This window comes from Delphinapterus leucas, chromosome 11 (assembly GCF_059928025.1).
Source record: "Delphinapterus leucas isolate spDelLeu-1000000601 "Yukka" chromosome 11, BTC_Dleu_Yukka2, whole genome shotgun sequence".
In the NCBI taxonomy this organism is placed as follows: Eukaryota; Metazoa; Chordata; class Mammalia; order Artiodactyla; family Monodontidae; genus Delphinapterus; species Delphinapterus leucas.
In genome coordinates this window covers 2,589,189-2,610,067 of record NC_143139.1, presented here as the reverse complement: position 1 = coordinate 2,610,067, position 20,879 = coordinate 2,589,189, and the positions used below count along the sequence as shown (strand labels likewise).

The 20,879-nt window shown below is 37.9% G+C and overlaps 1 protein-coding gene across 17 annotated transcripts in view; it reads left to right on the top strand.

Moving 5' to 3' along the window:
- Window positions 1-20,879, top strand: part of ERC1 (ELKS/RAB6-interacting/CAST family member 1) — a 387,721-nt gene that overhangs the window by 212,252 nt on the left and 154,590 nt on the right. The window lies entirely within an intron of this gene.

Genomic DNA, 20,879 nt, shown 5'->3' with positions numbered 1-20,879 from the left:
GACCCCTTGGTTACCTTCATCACCTCAGCAGTTACTTGTGTTTTTGTCGTCTTCTCTTCTGACTCAGAGGAGATACTGTCTCTCCTTCACCAAGCTCCCTTCTTATTTCTATCACAGATTTAAGCTCTGGTTCCCTCCTCTGCAATCTGTCTCCATTAATTTTCTTTCACATAATCTTTGCTCACTTTCTGTTAGTTCCTTCTTCTCTGCAATAAATACGCACTCTCTCTGACGTAAAGTAAACAGTCTTTCTGAGCCCAGCCAGTGCTTGAAGCTAACATCCTCTCTTCTTTTCTGCTACTTTGAACTATCGATAAATGTTGAATATGAGAATTACAAAGTAGCAGAGGATCTTGCCGTGACACCTCAGCATGAATTTTCATGGGGCATGATTGTTTTGTTATCATGACGGCAGCCCAGGAGTTGAGGAAACAAATGTCGGGGTGTCCCCTGTGCTTACGGATTATTAGGACACAGTGGGAGGTTAAGAGAGCCTGATCTTTTAGAAAAGTATTACAGGTGATGTGCTCTCGGAAGTGACAGATAACTGGAGCCAGAAATCGGTTGATACGCAGGGAGAACGGGGAGAATTTAGGGTTCTGAGTATCATGGTGAGAAAGTTTGCTTCTTACGAGCAGGTTAGTAGAAGCAGTTTAAGACAAGGTTTTATCACTGATGATAAGAACATAGAAGAAGGATGGATATAATATTCGGGAATACAAGGTATCGATGCGATACTCCTAAGCACAAACAGGCCCTGCTAAAGCAACGGGATAGGAGTATTGTTTCGTTTTCTCTCTGTACCAGTATCTTGACTTGACTTGTCAGATCTTTCCCACTCAGTTCAAGTGTCCATAGCAAAACTGTGGTGGCTTTGTAAAGGAATTTTCCTTTATTATTAGGACTTTGAAAAGATATGAAAGAACTTTTTAAAGAATGCTTGACTTTAAACCATTAAAAGGGAATTGCGTGTGATTTTTTTGTTTTATTATTTTTGGAACCACAGTGCTAAACTTTCTTATGGACTTCCCTTGCCAACCCAGGTTAGAGATTACATTTCAGAAAAATACTGTGATTTGCAAAACTGTTCTTGGTAAGATCAAGCACTCACACACTAAGGCATGGGATAAGTAATTAAAGTATTCAGAGAATTTACAAGGGGTATAGAAATTTGATGAATAAACATTGAATAAAAGTTCTAGAAATAAGGTGTCAAAACCTGGCTGTGACAGGTGACCTGTGTCTTAAATCACCTTCCTCATTTGCTCAGGAGATACTACTACAGCATCATGCTGTTCTTAGATTTTCTACAAGATTTTTGTCATGCAGATTTACTGACTTAAAGTTTTTAAAGTAGTCCTTGCTTTAATTTGCACTTAAATTTCTCCTTGTTGTTGCCTCTCATTTTCATATCTTAATAAAATGGTTGTTTAATACCTTTCTTTTAACAAATTAAGCACTTCAGGCCAAATCGTCTATCCAGACATGCTGTTGAGAGTGGTGGCTAATCCCAAACTCCTAATGTATCCCTCCTCCACTCTCTTTTCTCCTTTGGTAACCATAAGTTTGTTCCCTATGTCTGTGGGTCTATTTCTGTTTTGTATATAAGTTCATTTGTATCTTTTTTCTTTTCTTTTTTTTTTTTTAGTTTCCACATATAAGTGATATCATGATATCTGTCTTTCTCTGTCCGGATTACTTCACTTAGCATGATTATCTCTAGGTCCATGCATGTTGCTGCAAATGGCATTATTTCATTCCTTTTTATGGCTGAATAATATTCCAGTGTGTGTGAGTGTGTGTGTGTGTGTATACATATATATGGATAAATATATAAAACACATCTTCTTTATCCATTCATTTATTGATGGACATTTAGGTTATTTCCATGTCTTGGCTATTGTAATAGAGCTGCAATGAACACTGGGTTGCATGTATCTTTTTGAATTATGTTTTTCTCTGGATATATGCCCAGGAGTGGGATTGCTAGATCATATGGTAACTCTATTTTTAGTTTCTTAAGGAACCTCCATACTATTCTCCATAGTGGGTGCACCAATCTACATTCCCACCATCAGTGTCAGAAGGTTCCCTTTTCTCCATGCCCTCTCCAGCATTTATTGTTTGTAGGTTTTTTTTGATGATGGCCATTCTTACTGATGTGAGGTGATATCTCATTGTTGTTTTGATTTGCATTTCTCTAATAATTAGCGATGTTGAGCATCTTTTCATGTGCCTTTTGGCCATCTGTGTGTCTTCTTTGGAGAAATGTCTATTTAGATCTTCTGCCCATTTTTTGATTGGGTGGTTTGTTTTTTGATATTGAGCTGTATGAGCTGTTTGTATATTTTGGAGATTAGCTACAGCAATTAATTGTACAGCACAGGGAAATATAGCCATTATTTTGTAAAAATTTTAAACGGAGTATAATGTATAAAAATATTGAATCATGGGCTTCCCTGGTGGCGCAGTGGTTGAGAGTCCGCCTGCCGATGCAGGGGACACGAGTTTGTGCCCCGGTCCGGGAAGATCCCACATGCCGCGGAGCGGCTGGGCCCGTGAGCCATGGCCGCTGAGCCTGTGCGTCTGGAGCCTGTGCTCCGCAACGGGAGAGACCACAACAGTGAGAGGCCCGCGTACCGCAAAAAAAAAAAACCAAAACAAACAAACAAAAATATTGAATCACTATGCTGTACACCGGAAACTAACATAATATTGTAAATCAACTATAGTTTAATTTTTAAAGTTTGGCATACAAATATTAAGTAATAATTCATAAAACCTCAATCAAAAGCTGTACAATTGGGCTTCCCTGGTGGCACAGTGGATGGGAGTCCGCCTGCTGGTGTGGGGGGTGCGGGTTTGTGCCCCGGTCTGGGAGGATCCCACGTGCCGCGGAACGGCTGGTCCCGTGGGCCATGGCTGCTGGGCCTGCGCGTCCGGAGCCTATGCTCCGTGGCGGGAGGGGCCACGGCAGTGAGAGGCCCGCGTACCACAAAAAAAAAAAAACAGCTGTACAATTAACCTAAGCATAATTATACACAAAACACTGTGAATGACATATTGAGGGTTCTGATACAGTAAACTTTTGATTCCTTTTCCCTGCATAGCTGACCAAGGGAATAGACTTTCTTCTGCTATGTTCTGGACTCCTCTCCATATGTTGAACAGTTTCTGCTAATCATGTGTCCTGGGTTGGGAGTGTCTCAGTTCTACAACTTTGCTCAGAATTTGCTTCGTTCATTGTCAATTTGCAAGGAGTTCACTGCCCCCAAGGAGTTCTGCATGGTATCTGCATCTAATTACTTGTGGCAAATAGTGAGAGCATACTTCCTGGAATGAAAGAGCCTGAATCTGGATTCTAACTCTGCCCCTTATGAGCTCTGTGTCTTCAGCAAGTTCTTTAGCCTTCTTGTGCTTCAGTCCCCTTATTTGTAAAAAGGCAATAATGATTGTCCCTGCTTCATAGCATCTTCATCACAGTAGGATAAGAAATTGTTGCTATACGGGACTGAGAGCAGTGCCTGGCATAGGAAGCCCTTAGTAGTGGGTATTGTTAGCTTGCTGCGTGTACTTACTGGCAACAATTTGCAGGAAATCAGAAAAGTATTTGAGCAAAATGTAAAAGAAGAAAGGTAATATCCTATCTGTGGCTGTTGGCAATGACAAAAAGATTCTTCCTTCTGTAGTTATGGCAGGACCCACCATATTTTAAATGTGTTCATTGTTTTATTAATAATAACTGAACAAGTTAAAAGGACTTGTTTACTCTAACCAGATAACTTGAAATGCAGAAGAAATATGAAGGGAATGCAATGTGCACAAGAGCCTGAAACATGCACATGTGTCACTGAATCTGGAATAAGAAAAGTCTTTCCCTGAAGAAAGGATGGCTGGCCTATTTGTAGAGACAGTCCTTCAGCAAAGCACCAGGATAGTCTAGTTTTCTGGAATAATCCTGAACTAGTCAAACCAAAAGGAATGCCCTGATAGTTCTCTTCTATCCCTAGTATTTATAATTGTAATTTCTGAGTGTCTGTTACAGACAGACGGCCGTGAGTCTGGGGAGATGTGGAGCTGTTCACCTGGTAGCCTGCCAGTGTCTCAGAAGCAGCACTCGAGTTGGTTGGCTAGCCCTGGGGAGAAGGGACATTTTCATTGGCAGATCTCATGTTGGTTCTTCTCCTTATGCTGTGGTTTTGTTAATCACTGTTTTTTTTCCTTCACTTTCATGTTAACCTCTTTGACTAAGAAAGAAGGGATGAACGGGAGAGGGAGGAAGGTAATAAAATAACAACCATAATAAATTCTGAGTATCAGTTCAGGTCACGAGCTTCACTATCAGGATTTCTAGATGAGCTGATTCATTCTCCACTGCCCTGCATTCAAAGTCCTACTGCAGTCTCACCCTATGTTAGCATTATGAATACAGCTCAAAAGACTCACGTTTCATTTTGAGTAAACTTTTATCAAACTACGCATTTGACTATACTGAGAATTCGTTTGTTTCGGAAGGTGGTGGTGGAATCGCTGTTTAGTTTCTTTGAGAATCTAGAGCTGTGTGACAAATAGCATCCCATTAATAAAGTTGCTAGAGAAGTCCAAAGCGCTGTGGGCCACATTGTATACTCGTGAGATGACTTCTGGCTACAGAGCGATCTGACTTCCCACCCACATGAAATAAATTTTCGTATGTACCTGAGAAGAGTTCAGTAATGTAATCTGAATTCTGGCATTTAAAAAATACTTGCCTTTTAATTTGAGAGAAAAATGTAGTATGCTTGGAATTAAGGAAGCTGTAGAAAATGGTTACTGGGAAAAGTTCAGGCTACTTGGGGTTAGTATAGTTAGGTGATCAATCTGTTTTACTTTGAATAATTAAAATGAGACTGTATTTTAAATTATTTTATCTCCTAATATTCTGTAGAATTTCATTTTAAAATTTATTGTAGATTTGCTGACATTAAAAAATAAAATCCCACTTGGGGATCTATGACAGTCTTCCAAATTAACCACAAAATTGATAATAGTTGTGCAAATTATATGCTAGTAACAAATTGAAATGCCTTTTAAGATATGTAAGAACTAGAACATGTATACTTTTTGCAAAGCCACACTTATGTATACTTCACCAAATGCCTTTGTTTGAGTCATTGGACATATGACAAAGGACTTTTAGTGGAGTTGGAAGCATTTTTCACAGTGGCCTGAAATACTGAGCTTTAAATATTTTGTGGGAAATCACATACATTCTTATAAAAATTTCCTACACTTGAGTTGAAAAAGAAAGCAAAGTATGCTGTATAGTATAGCAATAAATAACACTAGTGGGACTGGTCCTAATTAAAATTATAAAGAAAAGTTTCTAGCTCTTGACTTGGGGACTTCCTTCCTAGCCTTGGTTAACTCTTTAATTCTGTCCCCTCTTTTTCTACCCTCACATCCAGCTCTCTCGTGCGTCCTACTTCACAGAATGTGTGGTATCAACTGTCAAACATCTTTTCTCATCAGAACTAAGAGTTTAGTTGGGGCTCTGAGTTGTTAAGGACAGTGATGGAGATGGGTTAATTAAGTACAGTAATTACAGTATTTACAGTACAGTATTTGAGTTCCTTACCTCTCCCTGCTCCTAAATGGTGACCGTGATGCTCAGCTTCTCACGAGATGAGGCACGAGTATTTCAAATGTTTTTCTCAAATCGTTTTATCCTCTTGTGACCTGAATTAGAATCATTTACAAACAACCCTAATATCCCTTGCCTGTTCTCCTCCCTTAATCCTAAATCCATTCTACCTTTTAGCCATTTAAGGCTAGATGTAAATTCCAAACAGAAAAACCACTTTCCTGAAGAAATCATGCTTCCTAATCATTTTTTTCATTTAAAATGTCTTAAATGGCTGTGGTAATCTCTAAGTAAAGAGCTGAACTTTTCAGATAAAGGCCCCAAAGTCCCTCTCTTTTCCAGTTTTTATAATTCTGTCTTTCCCCCATCAGTGTATGGTTTGTGTGCAAGAATGTCCTCACTTGTGCAGGGATGAAATTAAGAATATAGGTCATCCTCTTTTTCCTGAAGGGGAAAGGAGTGGGATTACTGCCCTACTTCTTACTTATCTTTTTATTTTTTTCTCTACTGGAGGTGTAGGATGAACCCTAGCCCCTTTGTTTAATACAGTTGAAACAGTTAAAGGGACAACTATTCCAGGTAGGTAACCTAATGCCTTAAGCTAATTGCAATACTCATTGTAGGAAAATTTTTTACATAATATACCATTATGAGAGGGTTTTTTAGTTTGGGATTAAAAAAAAAAATCTTTTCCTTTCAGGATCTTCATTCTCTGTGTCCCTCAGAGTACCATAAAGGTATTTACTCATTCTTTAAATGGATAAAACTTCCCTCAAGCTTTGTATGTAGAAATAGTAATCCATTTATTTAATCATAAGCTTTTCCTGGCTGAAGATTCTGAGTAAAAGAGCATTATAAGATGCTCTTTGTAGCAAAGAATGTGTTTACATTTTGAGCTAGTTATAAACCGGGTTAATAATACTTTGACCTACCTCATGAGGTTGTTGTGAGGATTAAATGAGATAACGTGATAAAAACACTTTGAAATTGGTCAAGCTGAATATTTGCAAAGCATGATACAACTGAAAATTGTTAAGTTTGCACTTAACTTTTCAGGTTGGCAGTTTTCTCATCCTGAAATGAAAGGGTTTCCTGCATCTCTAAGATTCCTGTCGTTTTAAAAATCATATGATTCTTTGACTAGGTGACCTTCTGACATCCTTGATTCTATAGTTGCAAATGCTCTGAGTAAATCAGAGAAGTAATTTATATATAAACAGTATACTGAGCAGAAGTTGGGGGTCAGATGTCCATAATTCCTTGGCTGAGGACTAAGCCTCACATTCACTGGATCAGACTACCCAAGGCCTACCAGAGATAAGCGGCTCTGGGGTTGGAAGTGGAATTGTGATGCTAGAGTTAGAGCAGCAGTGCTGGGGAAGTTTCAATTCCAACCCAGTCACAGTGGCAAAAGTCTTGTTAAAACTTAAGGCATCTTGCTGAGATAACAGAAAGTCTGGGTTTTAGGAGTAGGGATCATGACCTACAATAAAGCTAACCATAGATGTAGTGTAACAAAACTGAAAGCCCCAAGGCAGTCTACAGGGACAGTAGAATTTGGAGGATGAGTCCCATCAAGATAGAGAGGTTTGGGAAATACCCTCAGCTTTCAACAGATCAGCCCAACAAAGGATAAATCCAAGCCTATACAAGGTCAAGGAAATCAGCTATTAACTGAATTATCTACTAGAATAAAAATCATTGCTTTTCAGAAGAAAATAACAGAATCCAGAGTCTTTGTAGTGTATCATCTACAGTATTCTATATTCAATTAAAAAATATCGCCAGACATTCAAAGAACAGTAACATGTAACCCATAGTGAACAAAAACATGCAGTAGAAAGCAAGTCAGAGAAGTCCTAGATGTTGGAATTAACAGTGATTTTAAAGTCACTCCTATAAGTGTGCTTCAAAGTCTTAAAGAAAATGTAATGTTGATGATAGAACAGATAGGAAATCTCAGCTGAGAAAGGAAAACGTTTTAAAAATGGAAATTTGAAAACTGAAATTTAAATGAAAAAATTCAGTGGTTGGTCTTAATGACAGATTAGAGCTTTCAAAAGAAGGAGTCCATAAATTTTAAAACAGATCAATAGAAATTATCCAGTGTGAACAACTGTGAGAAAAGGGGTTTTTACAAAATGAATAGAGCCTCCATGACACGTTGGACATTATCAGATGGGCTAATATACATGTAACTGGAATTCCAGCAGAGTAAAAGAGTGAGAAGGGGGTAGAAACAAGTCTGTAAAAATAATGGCTGAAATATTTCTTTGATTTAAAGTACACTGATTTATGAAGGTGTATGGGAAATCTCTGTGCATCCCTCTCAATTTTTTTGTTAACCTAAAAGTGCTCTAAAAAATAGTCTTTTTAAAAAGCGTGTGTATTTACAGATCCTAGAAACTTAGTGAAACCAAGCTGGATAAATACAAAGAAAACCACACCTATAAACATTATAATATAATTGCTAGAAACAAAATATAAAGAGAAAAACAGAGGCAGCAAGGGAAGAAGAAAACACAGTATGTAAAGGGAAACTGTGATAGCTGAGTTCTTATCCAAAACATTGGAGGTCAGAATAAAATGGAACTTCTTCTAAAGTACTGTAAGAAAATTGGTCAGCCTAGAATTCTAGGACCAAAAAACAAACAAACAAACTCCAAAAACTAGGGTTAAATATAGATATTTTTCAGATAAATAAATATGCAAAGAATGCATCCCTAAGTGGAGGTATGTCTGCGTGATGGCTGATTCACTTTGCTGTATAGCAGAAACTAACACAACATTGTAAATCAACTATACTCCAATTAAAAAATTAATTTAAAAAAATTAAAGGAAAGAAAAATACAGTAAGCTACAGAGATATGTTGTACAGCACAGGATATATACCCAATATTTTATAATAACTATAAATGGAGTATAATCTTTAAAAATTGTGAATCACTATATTGTACACCTATAACTAATATAATATTGTATATCAACTATACTTCAATTAAAAATATATTCATTTCTAAAAAAACACATTCTGTAAGAAATGCTAAAGGATGTTCTTCCAGCTCAAAGGAAATGAAACCAGATGGAAGCATGAATCTACAGGAAGGAATGAAGAACACACATGGTAAATAAGCTGATATGTATAGACAACTGACTCTGAAGCAAAAATAATATCATTGTATGGTGGAGTTTATAATAGGAGTAAAATTGAAAGATATGACAACAATAGCACAAAAGATTGGGGAGGGTAGAAGCATATGGTTGTCAGGTTGTTAACTTTGTGAAGTAGAAAGTACAAACTATCAGTTTCGATTTTTTTTTAAGTCATTTTCTTTTTTTAAAAAATATATTTATTTATTTATTTGGCTGCATTTGGTCTTAGTTGCGGCATGTGGGATCTTTATTGCAGTGTGCAGGCTCTCTAGTAGTGGTATGCGGGCTCTAGAGTGCGCGGGCTTAGTTGCCCTGTAGCATGTGGGATCTTAGTGCCCTGACCTAAGATATGGGATTGAACCCGTACCCCCTGCATTGGAAGGTGGATTCTTAACCACTGGACCACCAGGGAAGTCCCAAAGTTTTATAATTTCTAATCTATATAGACTTTGATAAGTTAAAGGTGCATATTGTTAGCTGTAGAGCAACTACCAAAAGCAAAAGCAAAAACCAAAAAGCTCAAAATCCAATAGAGGAAATAAAATACACTAAAAATTACTTCATTTACGCAGAAGAAAAAGGACAGCAAAGGAACAAGAGAGGAGTGAAGCAGAGAAGGGTAAATGGATGATAGATATAAATTCAGCATATCAGTAGTTAGGTCAAAATCAAACGGACTAAACACTCTAGTTAATGGACAGAGATTATTAGAATTGATTAAAAAAGAAACAATGCTGTCTATAAGACATACAGTGTAATAAACACAAGTAGGTTGAAATTTAAAGAATGTACAAAGGTAGTCCTTGTAAATAGTCATCATAAGAAATCTGGTATGGCTATATTAGTATCAGGTAAAAGAGACTTCCAGAGAGTATTCCTGGAGATAAAGAGGTACATGTCATAATGATGAAGCAGATAATTAACCAGAAAGACATAACAACCCTTCATATGCATGCACCTAGTACAGAGCTTCAAAATTCATGAAGAGCCAACTGACAACTAAAGGGAAAATCAGACAGATCCATACTCATCGGTCATTGCTGGAGCTTATAACCCCGATTTCTGAGAAAGTGATAGAATAAGTGAACCAAAAACAAGCAGTAAAAATATAGAAGCTCTGAAGACTGTCAACTTGATCTATTTAATATTTATAGAGTAGTACACCCAACAACTGAAGAATATATATGTTTTTCAAATATGTATGGAATGTTCACCAATGAGGACCATATGCTGGGCCATAAAAACAAATCTTAATAAGTTTCAGAAGACTAAAATATGTCAGAATTGTTCTCTTACCACAGTGGGATTAAATTAGAAGGTAATAATAAGATTTTTGGAAAAATCCCCCAATGTTCGGAAATTAAATAATACAATTCTAAATACCATGGCTCAGAGAAGAAGTCATAAGGAATATGAGAAGTCATTTTGAACTGAATGAAAATGAAAATACAAATGTGAAATTTTGTGTCATGCAGCTCAAGTAGTACTTAGAGTGAAATTTATACCTTTAAATGCCTATATTACAAAATAAGAAAGTTGAATTCAGTGAACTGTTTCCACACTAAGAAAATTTAAAAAGAAGAGTAAGTAAATGAAAGTAAATAGAATGAAGGAAATAATATAGATAAGAGCAGAAATCAAGGAAATAGAAAGCTAACAACACAGAAAATTTACAGTCAACCATGGGTTCTTCAAAGAAGCAATGGAATTGGTAGGCCCCTTGCAAGACTAATCAAGGGAAAAATGAAGACTCATAAATTACCAAATTTTTGTAATGGAAGAGGGCAAGAGTGGATATCACTTGAGGTTCTAATGGCATATATATATATTTTTTTAAGTAGAATCATTTTTTAAAATATTTATTTAGGCTGTGCTGGGTCTTAGCTGCAGCATGCGGGCTTCTTAGTTGTGGCATGGGGACTCTCAGTTGCGGCATGCATGTGGGATCTGGTTCCCCAACCAGGGATTGGACCCAGGCCCCTGCATTGGGAGTGCAGACTCTTACTCACTGGACCACCAGGGAAGCCCCTCTAATGGCATTTAAAAAGAGAATATTTTGAACAACTTTATGCCAATAAATTTGATATTTTAGATATAATAGACAAATTCCTTGAAAAATATGGTGTATCAAAACTGGATCAAAAAAGGAATAGAAAGTTGACCAGGCTGTATCTACTAAAGGAAATGAATTTGTAATCAAAAATATTTCCACAAGGAAAACTCCAGGCAAAGGTTAGTTTACTGGTGAATTCTACTAAACATCTAAATATGAAATAATACCAACATTACTGAAACTCTTTCAGAAAATAGAGAAGAAGGAAATACTTCCTAATTCATCTTATGAGACTAGAATTACTCTCACACTTAAACCTGAAAAACACATTATATAAAGAGAAACTCCCTTATGAACATTGACATAAAATTCCCACAAAAAGTCTTAGCAAATTAAATAAGAAACTAATATGTCATAACCAAGTTAAGCTTATTTCTGGAATGCAAGGCTTTTTCACTATTCAAAAATGAATTAGCTAATTTCAGCTACATTAACAATAAAGAAAAAAATCATATAATTATCTCACATATTCAGAAAATGTTTTTAACATCCATTCATGATAATAACTCTTAGCTGACTAGGAAGAGAAGGCAATTTCTTCGGCTCAAAAAAGAGCACCTATGAAAAGTTTACAGGTAAGGTCATACCAAATGATGAAAGTTGAACACTTTTCCCATGAGATTGCAAAGGACACAAGACATCCACTTCAACCCCTTGATCATTATTATACTTGGAGGTCCTAGTTACACAATATGTCAAGAGAGAATAAAATTGAAAAGGAAGTAGTAGCATTGTCTTTACTCACAGACAGTATGATTGTCTAAGTAGGGCAACACATAAAAATCAGTTGTAGTTCTATATGTTGACAACAAGCAAATGGAAACTGAAATTTTAGAAAATATTATTTACAGTGGCATCAAAATGCATAAAGTACTTCAGAATAAGTTTAACAAAAATTGTACAAGATCTCTACACAGAAAACCATACTACTGAGAGAAAATAAAAAATATTGAAACAAAAATAGGGATATATCTAGTTCATGATTTGATTATTCAAACTTAAAGCTGACCACTTCCCCCAAATTCAGTTATTATTGCAACACAATCCCAGCCAAATCACAGGGAGCTTTTTGTAGAAACTTATACTTGGAATTTTAAATTTAGATTGAATTTCAGTGGACCTAGCAGAGTTAAACCATTTTGAAAAAGAGCAGAGGAGAGCAAGATGGTGGAGGAGAAGGAAGTGGGCTCACTCCCTCTTGCGAGAGCACCGGAATCACAACTACCTGCTGAACAGTCATTGACAGGAAGACACTGGAACTCACCAAAAAAGATACCCCACATCCAAAGACAAAGGAGAAACCACAATGAGACAGTAGGAGGGGCACAATCACAATAAAATCAAATCCTGTAACTGCTGGGTGGGTGACTCACAGACTGGAGAACACTTATGCCACAGAAGTCCACCCACTGGAGTGAAGCTTCTGAGCCCCATGTCAGGCTTCCCAACCTGGGCGTCCGGCAACGGGGAGAGGAATTCCTAGAGAATCAGACTTTGAAGCATAGCGGGAATTGATTGCAGGACGTTGACAGGACTGGGGGAAACAGAGACTCCACTCTTGGAGGGCACACACAAAGTAGTATGTGCATCGGGACCCAGGGGAAGGAGCAGTGACCCCAGGGGAGACTGAGTCAGACCTACCTGCTAGTGTTGGAGGATCTCCTGCAGAGGCAGGGTGTGGCTGTGGCTTGCCCCAGGGACAAGGACACTGGCAGCAGAAGTTCTGGGAAATATTCCTTGGCATGAGCCCTCCCAGAGTCTGCCATTAGCCCCACCAGGTAGGGGGCTGGAGCCAGGTAGGCTCCAGTGCTGGGTTGCCTCAGGCCAAACGACCAACAGGGAGGGAACCCAGTCCCACCCATCAGCAGACAAGCAGATTCAAGTTTTACTGAGCTCTGCCCACCAGAGCAACAGCCAGCTCTACCCACCAGCAGTCCCTCCCATCAGGAAGCTTGCACAAGCCTCTTAGCCTCATCCACCAGAGGGCAGACAGCAGAAGCAAGAACTACAGTTCTGCAGCCTGTGGAACAAAAACCACATTTACAGAAAGATAGACAAAATGAAAAGGCAGAGGACTATGTACCAGATGAAGGAACAAGATAAACCCCCAGGAAAAGCAACTAAATGAAGTGGAGATAGGCAACCTTTCCAAAAAAGAATTCAGAATAATGATAGTGAAGATGATCCAGGACCTCGGAAAAAGAATGGAGGCAAAGATCGAGAAGATGCAAGAAATGTTTAACAAAGACCTAGAAGAATTAAAGAACAAACAGCTAGAAGAATTAAAGAACAAACAAACAGAGACGAACAATACAATAACTGAAATGAAGACTACACTAGAAGAAATCAATAGCAGAATAACTGAGGTAGAAGAATGGATAAGTGACCTGGAAGACAGAATGGTGGAATTCACTGCCACGAAACAGAATAAAGAAAAAAAGAATGAAAAGAAATGAAGACAGCCTATGGGACAACATTAAACGCACGAACATTCACATTATAGGGGTCCCAGAAGGAGAAGAGAGAGAGGAAGGACCTGAGAAAATATTTGAAGAGATTATAGTCAAAAACTTCCCTAACATGGGAAAGGAAATAGCCACCCAAATCCAGGAAGTACAGAGAGTGCAAGGCAGGGTAAACCCAAGGAAAAGCACGCCAAGACGCATAGTAATTAAACTGACAAAAATTAAAGACAAAGAAAAATTACTGAAAGCAACAAGGGAAAAACGACAAATAACATCCAAGGGAACTTCCATAAAGTTAACAGCTGATTTCTCAGCAGAAACTCTACAAGCCAGAGGGAATGGCATGACATATTTAAAGTGATGAAAGGGAAAAACCAACAACCAAGATTACTCTACCCAACAAGGATCTCATTCAGATTTGATGGAGAAATCAAAAGCCTTACAGCCAAGCAAAAGCTAAGAGAATTCAGCACCACCAAACCAGCTCTACAGCAAATGCTGAAGGAACTTCTCTAAGTGGGAAACACGAGAAGAAAAGGACCTACAAAAACAAACCCATAACAATTAAGAAAATGGTAATAGGAACATACATATCGATAATTACCTTAAACGTGAATGGATTAAATGCTCCAACCAAAAGACCCAGGCTCACTGAATGGATACAGAAACAAGACCCATATATATGCTGTCTACAAGAGACCCACTTCAAACCTACGGACACATACAGACTGAAAGTGAGGGGATGGAATAATATATTCCATGCAAATAGAAATCAAAAGAAAGCTGGAGTAGCAGTACTCATATCAGGTAAAAAAGACTTTAAAGAATATTACAAGAGACACTACCTAATGGACACTGTCCTAAAGGAAGGACACTACCTAATGATCAAGGGTTCAATCCAAGAAGAAGATGTAACAATTATAAATGTACATGCACCCAACATAGGAGCACCTCAATACATAAGGTAACTGCTAACAGCTATAAAAGAGGAAGTCGACAGTAACACAATAATAGTGGGGGACTTTAACATCTCACTTACACCAATGGACAGATCATCCAAACAGAAAATTAATAAGGAAACACAAGCTTTAAATGACACAGTAGACCAGATAGATTTAATTGATATTTATAGGACATTCCATCCGAAAACAGTGTGTTACACTTTCTTCTCAAGTGCACACGGAACATTCTCCAGGATAGATCACACCTTGGGTCACAAATCAAGCCTCGGTAAATTTAAGAAAATTGAAATCATATGAAGTATCTTTTCTGACCACAACACTATGAGATTAGAAATAAATTACAGGGAATAAAACGTAAAAAACAAAACACATGGAGGCTAACTATACATTGCTAAATAACCAAGAGATTACTGAAGAAATCAAAGAAGAAATCAGAAAATCCCTAGAGACAAATGACAACAAAAACACAACAATGCAAAACATATGGGATGCAGCAAAAGTAGTTTTAAGAGGGAAGTTTATAGCAATACAGTCCTACCTCAAGAAACAAGAAAAATCTCAAATAAACAGTCTAACCTGGGACTTCCCTGGTGGCGCTGTGGTTAAGAATTTGCCTGCCTATGCATGGGACACCGGTTCAAGCCCTGCTGTAGGAAGATCCCACATGTCATGGAGCAACTAAGCCTGTGCACCACAACTACTGAGCCTGCGCTCTAGAACCCACGAGCCACAGCTACTGAAGCCCGTGTGCCTAGAGCCCGTGCTCTGCAACAAGGGAAGCCACCACAATGAGAAGCCTGCGCAGCGCAACAAAAAGCAACCCCTGCTTGCCACTACTAGAGAAAGCCTGCGTGCATCAACAAAAACCCAATGCAGCCAAAATAAATAAATAAATTTTAAAAACCAGTCTAACCTTACACCTAAAGCAACTAGAGAAGGAAGAGCAAACAAAATTCAAAGTCAGTAGAAGGAAAGAAATCATAAAGAGCAGAGCAGAAATAAATGAAACAGAAACAAAGAAAATAGTAGCAAAGATCAATAAAACTAAAAGCTGGTTCTTTGAGAACATAAACAAAATTGGTAGACCTCTAGCCAGAATCATCAAGGAAAAGAGGGAGAGGACTCAAATCAATAAAATTAGAAGTGAAAAAGGAGAAGTTACAATGGACACCACAGAAATACAAAGCATCCTAAGAGACTACTGCAAGCAACTCTATGCCAATAAAATGGACAACCTGGAAGAAATGGACAAATTCTTAGAAAGGTACAACCTTTCAAGACTGAACCAGGAAGAAATAGAAAATATGAAAAGACCAATCACAAGTAATGAAATTGAAATAGTTATTAAAAATCTTCCAACAAACAAAAGTCCAGGACTGTGAAGTACAGCCTGTGAAGATAGCTTCACAGGTGAATTCTATCAAACATTTAAAGAAGAGCTAAAACCCATCCTTCTCAAACTCTTCCAAAAAATTGCAGAGGAAGGAACACTCCCAAACTCATTCTACGAGGCCACCATCACCCTGATACAAAAACCAGACAGAAATACTACTAAAAAAGAAAATTACAGACCAATATCACTGATGAATATAGAGGCAAAGATCCTCAACAAAATACTGGGAAACAGAATCCAACAACACATTAAAAGGATCATACACCATGATCAAGTGGGATTTATCCCAGGGATGCAAGGATTCTTCACTATACGCAAATCAATCAATGTGATACACCATATTAACAAGTTGAAGGATAAAAACCATATGATCATCTCAATAGATGCAGGAAAAGCTTTTGACAAAATTCAACACCCATTTATTATAAAAACTCTACAGAAAGTGGGCATAGAGGGAACTTACTTCAACATAATAAAGGCCATATACGACAAACCCACAGCAAACATTCACAATGTTGAAAAACTGAAAGCATTTCCTCTAAGATCAGGAACAAGACAAGGATATCCACCCTCGCCACTATTACTCAACATAGTTTTGGAAGTTTTAGCCACAGCAATCAGAGAAGAAAAAGAAATAAAAGGAATACAAATTGGGAAAGAAGAAGTCAAACTGTCACTGTTTGCAGATGACATGATACTATACATAGAGAATCCTAAAGATGCCACCAGAAAACTACTAGAGCTAATCAATGAATTTGGTAAAGTTGCAGGATACAGAACTAATGCACAGGGCTCCCCTGGTGGCGCAGTGGTTGAGAGTCCGCCTGCCAATGCAGGGGACGCGGGTTCGTGCCCTGGTCTGGGAAGATCCCACATGCTGTGGAGCGGCTGGGCCCGTGAGCCATGGCCGCTGAGCCTGCGTGTCCGGAGCCGGTGCTCCGCAACGGGAGAGGCCACAGCAGTGAGAAGCCCGCGTACCGCAAAAAAAACCCCAAAAAAACTCATGCACAGAAATCTCTTCATTCCTAAACACTAACAATGAAAGATCAGAAAGAGAAATTAAGGAAACAATCCCATTCACCATTGCAACAAAAAGAATATAATATCTAGGAATAAACCTACCTAAGGAGGTCAAAGACCTGTATTCAGAAAACTATAAGACACTGATGAAAGAAATCAAAAATGACACAAACAGATGGAGAGATAGACCATGTTCTTGGATTGGAAGAATCAATATTGTGAAAATGACTATGCTACCCAAAGCAATCTACAGATTCAGTGCACTACCTATCAAATTACCAATGGCCTTTTTTAGAGAACTAGAACAAAAAATCTGAAAATTTGTACGGAGACACAAAAGACCCAGCATAGTCAAAGCAATCTTAAGGGAAAAAAACGGAGCTGGAGGAATCAGACTCCCTGACTTCAGACTATAGTACAAAGCTGCAGTAATCAAGACAATATGGTACAGGCACAAAAACAGAATTATCAATCAATGGAACAGGATAGAAAGCCCAGAGGTAAACCCACACACCTGTGGTCAACTAATCTATAACAAAGGAGTCAAGGATTTACAGTGGAGAAGACAGCCTCTTCAATAAGTGGTGCTGGGGGGACTTCCCTGGTGGCACAGTGGTTGAGAATCCGCCTGCCAATGCAGGGGGCATGGGTTCAAGCCCTGGTCCGGGAAGATCCCACGTGCCACAGAGCAACTAAGCCCGGGCTCCACAACTACTGAGCCTGCGCTCTAGAGCCCACGAGCCACAACTACTGAGCCCACATGCCACAACTACAGAAGCCTGTGCGCCTAGAGCCCAGGCTCTGCAACAGGAGAGGCCACCGCATTGAGAAGCCCGTGCACCACAACAAAGAGTAGCCCCTGCTCACCACAACTAGAGAAAGCCCGCACACAGCAATGAAGACCCAATGCAGCCAAAAATAAATAAATAAAAATTTAAAATAATAATAAGTGGTTCTGGGAAAACGGGACAGCTACATGTAAAAGAATGAAATTAGAGCATTCCCTAATACCACACACAAAAATAAACTCAAAATGGATTAAAGACCTAAATGTAAGACTGGCCACTATAAAACTCTTTGAGGAAAACATAGGAAGAACACTCTTTGACATAAATCACAGCAAGATCTTGTTTGACCCACCTCCTAGAGTAATGGAAATAAAAACAAAAATAAACAAATGGAACCTAATTAAACTTAAAAGCTTTTGCACAGTGAAGGAAACCTGTATAAGACGAAAAGGCAACCCTCAGAATGGGAGAAAATACTTGCAAACGAATCAACAAAGGATTAATCTCCAAAATTTATAAACAGCTCATGCAGCTCAGTATTAAAAAAACAAGCAGCCCAATCAAAAAATGGGCAGAAGACCTAAATAGACATTTCTCCAAAGAAGACATACAGATGGCCCAGAGGCACATGAAAAGCTGCTCAACATCACTAATTAGAATGGGCTCAACAGTTGGAATGGGCATGATCACAAAATCTACAAACAACAAATGCTGGAGAGGGTGAGGAGAAAAGGGAACTCTCTTGCACTGTTGGTGGGAATGTAAATCTATACATCCACTATGGACAACAGTATGGAGGTTCCTTAAAAAACTAAAAATAGAACTACTCTATAACCCAACAATCCCACTACTGGGCATATACCTAGAGAAAACCATAGTTCAAGAAGACACATGCACCCCAATGTTCATTGCAGCACTATTTACAGAGCCACATCATGGAAGCAACGTAAATGCCCATCAACAGACGAATGGATAAAGAAGATGTGGTACCTATATGCAATGGAATATTAGCCATAAAAAGGAACGAAATTGGGTCATTTGTAGAGACGTGGATGGACCTAGAGACTGTTATGCTGAGTGAATTAAGTCAGAAAGAGAAAAACAAATATTGTATATTAATGCATGTATGTGGAATATAGAAAAATGGTACAGATGAACTGGTTTGTAAGGCAGAAATAGAGATACAGATGTAAAGAACAAACATATGGACACCATGAGGGGAAAGTGTAGGGGAGGATGAATTGGGAGATTGGGATTGACATATATACACTGATACGCATAAAGTAGATAACTAATAAGAACCTGCTATATAAAAATTAAATTAAATTTTAAAAAAGAAAGAAAAAACAGAGTCAGAACACTTTCACTACCAGATGTGTAGTCTTGGTATACAACGACAGTAATTAAAAGTATGGTTAGTGTATGAACACTGACATGTAGAATAATGGAACAGAATGAAGAGTACCGAATAGACCCACAGATACACGGTCACAGGCACCAGTGTAATTTAATGGGGAAACACTTGTGTTTTCAATAAATGATGCAGCTACAACTGGATGTCTGTAGGGTAAAGTGAGGTAGGGGCCTCATACTATATGCAGAAATTAGTTCAAAGTGGATCATAGACCTAAGCATAAAAGGAAAACCATAAACTTCTGGGAGAAAGTGGGAAACTTTGGAATAAGCAAAGATTATTTTAGTACACATAATATACTAACCATAAAAGAAAAAATTGATAAATTGTACTTCATCAAAATTAAAGGCTTTTCTTCAAAAGACACCATTAAGAAAATGAAAAGAATTGAATGATAAAGGTGAAAGATATTTATGTGTAAAGGATTTTTGTATATAACTTTGCAGATGACAGTTTAATCTCTATTATGTCTGTTACTATACGATTTACCCCATCGTGTTACAGTCATTTATTTGCAAGCTTGATCATCTTCCTCCAGACTCCTGACATTCAGAAGTGTTCCTCTCTTAAATCCTGAAAAGCAAGCACAGTACCCAACACATTGGCACTCAGGAAATATTCTTTGAATTGTACTGAATTATTTTCACATTAAGTGTTCTAAGAGGATGTATAACCAAATTACTGATGGTTTTTAAACAGCCTTTATGTTGTTTGTCATTTCTACAAGTTAGATCTTCAAGACAGATTGAACATTGTTCAGATCCAGAGTTCTTCTTTTCTCTGTGGTTTAATATTCTAGGATGCTATTTGGTTAGGATGCCTGTTTGTTTAGGAATATTTGCTAAGGGAAATATCTGTGATGCACACATCAGTTTTATACAGGAGTCACTGTCGGGGGGAAACAGACGAACCCCTCCTTTTAGCAGAGAATGTCTTTGCTATGCATGTGAAAGAAATTATGACTGGATTTATTCTTTTTCTTCATTGCCTTTTCTTCCACATAATGACATTCTTACAGCATCCATGGACATTGGTATAATTTTCCACCCAGAATTAAGTTATTTCTTCTTAGTGTTTGTGGCCATGCATTTTCTGTTAGAGATACTGTTGCTTTTTAGAGCAAGGTGGTTACTACCTAGCAGAGATAGCAAACAGTTTGATCTTGAAATTAAGCTTAGTTTCACAGGGGGGCAACGTACACATCTGGAGTGAACCTATCAATACATCTGCCCTCCTGGGCTCTGGCCTCACGTTGGTGTTGTCTCTCAAGCTCACGGTACGCCAGACATAGTCATCCAGTTGGTGTTCCTTTATCTTCAGCCACATCTACCCTGCATACCTTCGTTTTCTTTCATCAGTTCTTGTTTTTATCATACTGTCTTGCTTGTTTATATTTTTTTTGCTTACATTTTCTTAGCTCATTTATAAAGCATTCATAATTTGAGAATGTGTCTAATTGCCTTTATCCAGTGCTCAAAATCTGGAATTGAGGGTTAACATTATAAAAAGAGACAGTAAAAATAGGGTAGTTCTCTCATAAAAGTGTGATCGATTCATTCAAAGAATATCTAACAAATTGGGGAAACATTTATGATACAATGTTAAGTGAGAAGAAAAAGCATAAAATTGATTTTTCTGTGTGTATATATAGATGCATTTTTTAACAAAAAAATTAAAGCTGGGAAGAATAATCACCAAAATGTTAAAAGTACTTATCTTTGAATGGTGGAAATATGGGTGTTTTTTTTTCTTTCTCATACTTGTTGCATTTTCCAATTTTCCATAATGAGGGTGTATTACTCTTAGAGTTACATAAGATAAAGGCTATATATTGGAAAGGGGGGGGAGTGTGATTGATTCAGACATGTGTATGGATATTATTCATTAACTTTTAAAAAAAAAGAATCAAGACCTCTTCACTGTCTCTTTTTTCTTTTGTGAAAGGCAG